The sequence below is a fragment of the Lolium perenne genome, chromosome 2, assembly GCF_019359855.2.
Source record: "Lolium perenne isolate Kyuss_39 chromosome 2, Kyuss_2.0, whole genome shotgun sequence".
Lineage (NCBI taxonomy): Eukaryota > Viridiplantae > Streptophyta > Magnoliopsida > Poales > Poaceae > Lolium > Lolium perenne.
Window position 1 is genome coordinate 249,954,093 of NC_067245.2, and position 8,452 is coordinate 249,962,544.

An 8,452-nucleotide genomic window follows, 5' to 3' on the forward strand; every position below is an offset into this window, starting at 1 on the left:
TTCCTCTTGGGGTTCCCAACGGACGCGTGTTGTACGCGTATCAAATAGTGGAGTGTTTCTTAGTGCACCTATGATGAGCATCACTAATTCTATACCAAGCATCTTTAAAACTTTCTCTCCTTGTTGCTTAAACGAACGAACTTCAACTTCATGACTACTCATTTTAGCAATAATAAAAATAAATAAAGCAAAACCGAATTAAATAAAGTAAAACAAGTAACTAATTTTTTTGTGTGTTTTTAATATAAAGAAAGCAAACAAGACAGAAAATAAAATAAAGCAAGACAATAAAGAAAGTAAAGAGATTGGGTGTGAGAGATTCCCCTTGCAGCGTGTCTTGATCTCCCCGGCAACGGCGCCAGAAAAGTAGTTGTTGACGTGGGAGTTGAAAATCTTTGTGGTGTAACTTTTCTTCGTTCCCCGGCAACGGCGCCAGAAAAGTGTTTGATGGCGCGTGACGGTGATGGAGTGTTGATTCCTCCCCGGCGACGGCACCAGCAAAGTAGCTGCTTGTGACGGTAAAGCACACGTCCGCTGCGAACCCCAAGAGGAAGGTATGATGCGTACAGCAGCGAGTTTTTCCTCAGTAAGAAACCAAGGTTATCGAACCAGTAGGAGGTGAAGGCCACGTGAAGGTTGTTGGTGAAGGAGTGTAGTGCGGCGTAACACCAGGGATTCCGGCGCCAACGTGGAACCTGCACAACACAATCAAAATACTTTGCCCCAACTTAACAGTGATGTTGTCAATCTCACCAGCTTACTGAAAACAAAGGATTAAACGTATGGTGTGGAGAATGATGTTTGCTTGCAAAGAACAACAGAGAACAATGATTGCAGTAGGTTGTATTTCAGATGTAAAAGAATGGACCGAGGTCCACAGTTCACTAGTGGTGTCTCTCCAATAAGATAAATAACATGTTGGGTGAACAAATTACAGTTGGGCAATTGACAAATAGAGAGGGCATAACAATGCACATACATATCATGATGACTACTATGAGATTTACTTAGGGCATTACGACAAAGAACATAGACCGCCATCCAGCATGCATCTATGCCTAGAAAGTCCACCTCCGGGTTAGCATCCGCACCCCTTCCAGCATTAAGTTGCAAACAACAGACAATTGCATTAAGTATTGTGCGTAATGTAAACAATACAAAATCCTTAGAAAAAGCATTGATGTTTTATCCCTAGTGGCAACAACATATCCACAACCTTAGAACTTTCTGTCAATGTCCCAGTTTCAATGGAGGCATGAACCCACTATCTAGCATAAATACCCCCTCTTGGAGTTACAAGTATCAACTTGGCCAGAGCCTCTACTAGCAACGGAGAGCATGCAAGATCATAAACAACACATATATGATAGATCGATAATCAACTTGACATAGTATTCCATATTTATCGGATCCCAACAAACGCAACATGTAGCATTACAATAAGATGATCTTGATCATGATAGGCAGCTCACAAGATCTAAACATGATGGCATAATAGGAGAAGACAACCATCTAGCTACTGCTATGGACCCATAGTCCAAGGATGAACTACTCACGCATCAGTCCGGAGGCGGGCATGGTGATGTAGAGCCCTCCGGTGATGATTCCCCTCTCCGGCAGGGTGCCGGAGGAGATCTTCAGAACCCCCGAGATGGGGTTGACGGCGGCAGCGTCTCTTGAACTTTTCTTGTATTTTGGCTCTCGGTACTAGGGTATTCCGATACGAAGGAATATATAGGCGAAGAGGCAGCGTCGGGGGAGCCAGGGGGTGGGCTCCCCACACCTGGGCGCGCCAGGGGGGTGGGCCGCGCCGCCCTATGGGGTGGCCCCCCTGCTGGCCGTCTCCGACTCTTCTTCGATGTTCTGGAACCCTCCGTGGAAAATAGGGCCGTGGGGTTTTGTTTCGTCCAATTCCGAGAATATTTCCTGTGTAGGATTTCTGAAACCAAAAACAACAGAAAACAGGAACTGACGCTTCGGCATCTTGTTAATAGGTTAGTACTGGAAAATGCATAAAAATGATATAAAGTATGAATAAAACATGTAGGTATTATCATAAAATTAGCATGGAACATAAGAAATTATAGATACGTTGGAGACGTATCAAATATCACTTTATGCTTTATTGATAATGTTTTGTCTCTATGCATGATTATGGTCATTATTGCTCTCTTAGTTGATCGCTCCCAGTATTTTTGCTAGCCTTCACCTGTACTGAGTTTGAGCTCTACTCGTGCATCTAAACACCAAAAATCGAAGTTGCCAATTGTGTCCACCATATCTACCTATATGTGGTATTTCATCGCCACTCCAAAGTAAATTGCTTGTGTGCTACCTTTAAACCTTCAAAAATTATCACTTGTTTTGTGTAATTTATAGCTCATGGGAAAGTAGTCTAAAAAACTATTATTGTGTGTATTATGTCCTATGCATTTTTAGTTCTTATAAGTTGCTTGTTGCGTGATAACCATGCTATCATGTGGAACACCATCAATATGCATTTGTTGAATATCATGTGAATTACTATGCATGCTCATCTTGTTTGAAGTAAGGGAAATTTACCATGAGTTGCAAACATTGGAATATGCATATTGTTAGAGAGGAACATTGGGCCGCCAACTAAAGCCATGTTCACATGGTGGAAGTTTCAGCTGGGCAAAAGTCCAAATATCTGCTGTCCTTACTTTCCCGGTATGGATGTCCAAAAGGTTGAGATTCATCAAAATTGAGAAATCAAATGAGATTCATCTCCTATGACCTTTGTACAGGATGCTAGGAGGTACCCCTTTGTGACACTTTGTTAAAACATATGTATGTGATAAAAATCCATGGAAGTCCAAGCTAATTAGGACAAGGTGTGAGCATTATTGGTATATTATGCATGAGGAAAGCAAACTTATAGGAATTAATTATGCATAAGCCGTACTATTTATCACTACCATTGACATGAGTAGCACCTCTCAAAATAAATATTTTCAACACTCCTATTGCTTTCAAAATAAAAAGCTCTAGCACATGGGTAATCCCTGCTTCCCTCCGTGAAGGGCCTTTCTTTTACTTTTATGTTGAGTCTTCATCTTCTACTTTATGCACCAATTAAGAGAGCATAGTTGTCGTTCTTAGTGCAATGTGCATAGTCCCAAAATTATTATTTATTGATTCATGATTGTGCTATTGTTTGCTCTCAAATTACTTGTATCTAGTCACCCTTTGAACTTTGAAGGTGTCTTTGAAGGTGTGCTTGCATTTATGTTTTTCTATTCTATAAGGACATGTTGAGTACCACTTTATTATGTTTTACTCTATGCTTATAAACACACAGTTGCTTTCAATGCACTATTATTCATGATCCTTTGTTTGAGTTACTCTTCATGTTATAACATAGTTGCTAAGTTCAGTTGAATTGTATCTATCATGCCTATGTTAGAGTACTTACATCCCAGCTCACAATGCTTTACATGCTTGATCAAGATTGTGTTGGCTTCATGTCACCTCAAAAATTATCTTTGTTATCACTTACCTGCTCGAGGAAGAGCATGAGTTAAGCTTGGGGATGCTGATACGTCGCAAACGTATCTATAATTTTTGATGATCCATGCTTGTTTTACACCAATTCATATGTGTTTTATTTACACTTCGTTGCACTTTTACATGATTTCCGGCACTAACCTATTAACAAGATGTCACAGTGCTAGTTCCATGTTTTCTGCTGTTTTTGTATTTCAGAAAAATTGTACATGAAATATTCTCGGAATTGGCCGAAACAAAAGCCAAAGTCAATATTTTACCGAAACAAAGATGGAGTCCGGAGGGGGGACAAAGAGGCGCACAAGGGCGCCCAGACCACCCCTAGGTGCGGCCTGGGCCTGGCCCGCTCCTAGGGTAGGTGTGGGGCCACCAGGCGCCCCACCGACCTGAATCATCTGCCTATTTTTACATCTTCTCGGGAAAACCCTGGATACCCGAGCCTCCATCCACAAAAAGTTCTGTCGCGGTCGCCATCGCAGAACCCATCTCGGGGGTTCTGTAGCTCTTCCCGACGCCCTGCCGGAGGGGAAAATCATCGCCGAAGGCATCTACATCGACATACCCGCCTCCGAAGTGATACATGAGTAGTTCATTCCTGGACTATGGGTCCAGTAGCTAGATGGTTGTCTTCTCCACTTTGTGCTTCATGTATCGATCTTGTGAGCTGCCCTACATCATCAAGATCATCTTTATTTAATCATATATGTTTGGTTTGCTGGGATCCGATGAATGTTGAATACTATGTTGAGATTGATTATATATTCATGTCATATGTTATTTGTGATCTTGCATGCTCTCTGTTGCTAGTAGAAACTCTGGCCTTGACACTTGTGACTCCAAGAGAGGGTATTTATTAGGTTTATGCCTTCCTCGGAGAGTGACTTTATAACTTCTAAAGTTGTAGATGTACCGATTCTTATCTTGGTTGGTGTGTTTTGCATGCGATGAACAATTGGGATCGACTTTGTTCCGATTTGTAGTGCGTATTTTCCACATAGGCAAGTAATATTAACGTAAGGATTAATCTCTCTGCCTAGATTTTAACAATTTATTTCCCGCGTTATTTTGGTGAGAGGGGAAGAACCATGCGCGGTGAATTATCACTTGAGAAGATGCATATGTCGGCGAGGTTGTCAAAGGTTGTGTGCCTGGCTGGACCGCTGGATCAAGGTTCTGCTGTGTGATTTCCGTATTCTTCAGGTTGTTTGGTAATGTACGAGTCCACTCTGAAACTATATCTTGGTCTTCTTTTGGGAGAAAAACTAAAGGTAACTAGACTTATCGTGAGTACTTGATTTTAAAGATGGATTTGCTTCAGCTATTCGAATCACTTGCCTTATATCTTGATGTCATTATTTAGCTTATAAGCAAAAATTCAAGGACAAAAATACATATTTAGATGTTTATATATATATTCACTCAAAAGCCAAACATAAAAGAACCTATATTTAGTTTTTTTATGCTAAGTCAATACCCGAAAGGTGAAAAGTAAGCCTAAACCTTAATTATTGTATTCGGTTTGTTTGAAAGAAAACATATATTTACTTGAGCTAATTAGTAATTAGAATTTGTACCACAGGATGTAATGTGCATGGAAGCAGCTAGACGAGAGGGGGAACTCAACAATTAATAATTCAAAACCCAATATTTGATCGGACAAGGTTGGCTTCTTCATAATCCGCATATTTGTAAGCGGGCGTACATAGCATTTACTTTGACTATATCTTCAAATCACAGACCTAACTTTATGGCTACCTTCTACTATTTCATATCGAACATAAACTCATGTAAGTTGTAATAGTGTTATTTAATATATACTCTCTATGTGCTTCTAAATATAAGACCTTTCGACGGTACAATTTGAGCTACTATTGCAGAAGTCCCGAGCCGGATGGAATGCATCTTCATTTAAGCTACATCCGTTAGTGTAGTTATCGAACAACCAATCTTAAATAGGCGACTGCTTCCATAGACCCCCAACGTCGAACGGGTATGTTGAGCGGAACACAAGGACGACCCAGATTACTCCGCGGCGAGGGGCAGGATCGTCTTTTCAACTTCGATTCGGGTATAGAAATGTCCGCTCCAAAACCCGCAGGACCCGTTAGCCCGAGGAGGTACGCGTATCACCGCGAGAATACATACACGCCCGTACACCTCTTCCGCGTACACGCCCGTACCCCTTCCGCGTACACGCCCCTTCCGCGTACACGCCCGTCCATGCCCACGGGTCCACACACGGGTCCACGCACACGCGCACAGTCCAAAAGAGTCCACTACTTTATCCCCAGTCGGCCGCATCCCCTCCCCACCATCCCCATTTCCGGCAAAAAGCAGAGGAGAGAAAACCCTAACCCTAGTTCTTCGGCGAACAAAGCCTCTCTCCCTACACTCCCATTTCTTCGGCGAAGCACAGATCCGGCAATGGACATGAACCTAGCCGCGGCTGCTGCTGGTTTGGAGGGCGGAGAGGGAGCGGCTGCGGGGGCGGCCGCGGGAGAGGTTGCGGGAGCGGTTGCGGGAGCGGGAGCGGTTGCGGGAGCGGGAGCTGCTGGTGCTGATCTGGGCGGCGGCGCTGGTGCGGTGGCGGACGGTGGCGCGGGAGCTGGTGGTGCTGATCTGGGCGGCGGCGCAGATGCGGTGGCTGCTGCTGCTCGCGCCGCTGCCGAGAGGGAGGCGGCGTACAAGGAAATCGACGCCTTGTACGAGGCCAGCCAGTACATCCAGCCCTGCGAGGTAAAGCTATGTCTCCCCTCTCAGATCTGGTAACCCCTGCAAAGTCGATGTAGTAGATGCGCGTGGATGCTATGTCGATCTGGTAAACGCAGCTATGTCCGGGAGTACATCGAGCCCTGCGAGGTAGATCTACACTCCCTCCGTCCACAAATAAGTGGAGGCAACCCCTGCAAATTTTCTTGTAGGATTATTCCTCATGTGTAGAAAAAATCCCTCATTCGTCACTGATTGCTTGTCCTTGATTCGTCACTGATGCAATCTTTTACCTCTCCGGAGATTGCTGAAGCTTTGGCTCTTCGACAAGCGGTGCTGATCACTAGAAATAGGGTTTTTTCAAAGATGATCTTCGTCACTGATTGCTTGTCCTTGATCCAACGAATAAACACCACTGTGCTTGATCGGTATCAGGTGGGAGTGTTCATAAAGGACATCAAACTTGTTTGTTGAATCTATTGCTGACTGTTAAACGCTCTTTAAATGAAGCGGCACACATTTTAGCTAGATCCTGTAATCTAGCGTCCTTCGGTTTTATTTCCAATTATTATGCTCCGGCTTGCATCCAGAAGACCCTTTTTATTGATATGGGTTAATGAATAAAGTGCTGTATTCTGTCAAAACATATGCTCATTAATCAAGAAGATGCTTATAAATGTTGTGCATGCTAGTAACAGCATTGAGAAACCAAAAATGATTATTGGGGGCTGGGATCAAGGCATGCAATGATTGACCTAAAATGATTGAAAATCATACCTAGGGTTTACTGATATCGGTGAGTGATGGCATCTTTTCCATTTACATCACTATATTCTGATGTAATATAAATGTAGTACAATGCCATCTGATTCCTCTTATACATAAATGCTTCATCGTATAGACTTTACACATTGTACTCTACCATGCCTAATGTATGCTTATTTGTGGTTGTTAAAATATTATTGAGCAATTTGTGAAGAACTACTTGTTCCAAAACACATATCAAATAAGGCCTGCTTCCATTTAATTTGCTAATTAATCACATCATATAATTACTCCTTGCCCCAATGCATGTCTCTCTTCTATTTTTTTAGGCATTAAATCAGTGAGCTAAAATGACGATCCACTTGCTCTATTTAATAGAGGCATTTAAAGCTGCTGATTGGTTAAAGCGGTTCAAAAGTGAAAGGTTTATTTTTCTAACAATGTTTCGTAGAAATTATCACACCACGAAATGTATGTAGAAATGAACTTTGGGAAAACAGAATTTACAAAAAATGAATCATGAGAAAAAATTGGAACACACATTTGTCTGTAGTACTATGGTGGGGATTGTTAGCTACCTCTCATTTTTTGCGACCAATTGTAATAGTTCTTTCTTTCAGATGAAGTATGTTCCAGGTGAGGCATATCCAATGTCTCATCGGTTCTAATTTTCTTGTAGGATTATTCCTCATGTCTAGTCTGTTTTGTTCAATGAAATGAATACTGTCCTTCCATGTATGAATCACATGACTAACTAATTTTATTTGCAGTACAACATAGATGATGACGTCGACGAGGACAACTTTGAGTCCTACGTGCAGAGGCAGGCCAAGGGATTCGAGTCTCGGATTCTGAAGACAGTGCGTAGGGGAAGGCATGCTTGCCCCTTCTGTCCCTGCAAGGTGAAGGACGGCTTGCTGGCTTCCCTTGAGATGCATGCTATGGACACTCGCCACAGCGCCCACGAGTGGCAGGGCAAGGCTGACCACGAGGCACTTGAAAGGTTTCTGCTGGGTCCTCGCCTTCCCCGTTCCGGCAGGATCCTCAAGAGGCATCGCAACATGTGAACCTACCATGCATGCCTCAGCCCGATGCTCGCCGCCGTATATGTGTTATGTCCTTGGAGCTTATTTTTGTCTGGTTGTAATGGATAACTAAGAACTTTTAGGTTTAATGTGTGTACGTAGAACCTTAAGTTCTACTTATGGAATTTCTTAGTACTAAGAACATATATCTCCAGTGTTATGCATGAATGCCTGCTTGTTTAGATAAATGCTGGTTATGACTGTTATGCATGAATGCCTTGTTTAGATAAATGCTAGTTCTAACTGTTAAGCATGAATGCCTTGTTTAGATAAATGCTAGTTATAACTGTTACTCTTTTATATAGATAAATGCTAGTTATAACTGTTATGCATGCATGAATGCCTTGTTTGTTATTCTCATGCAT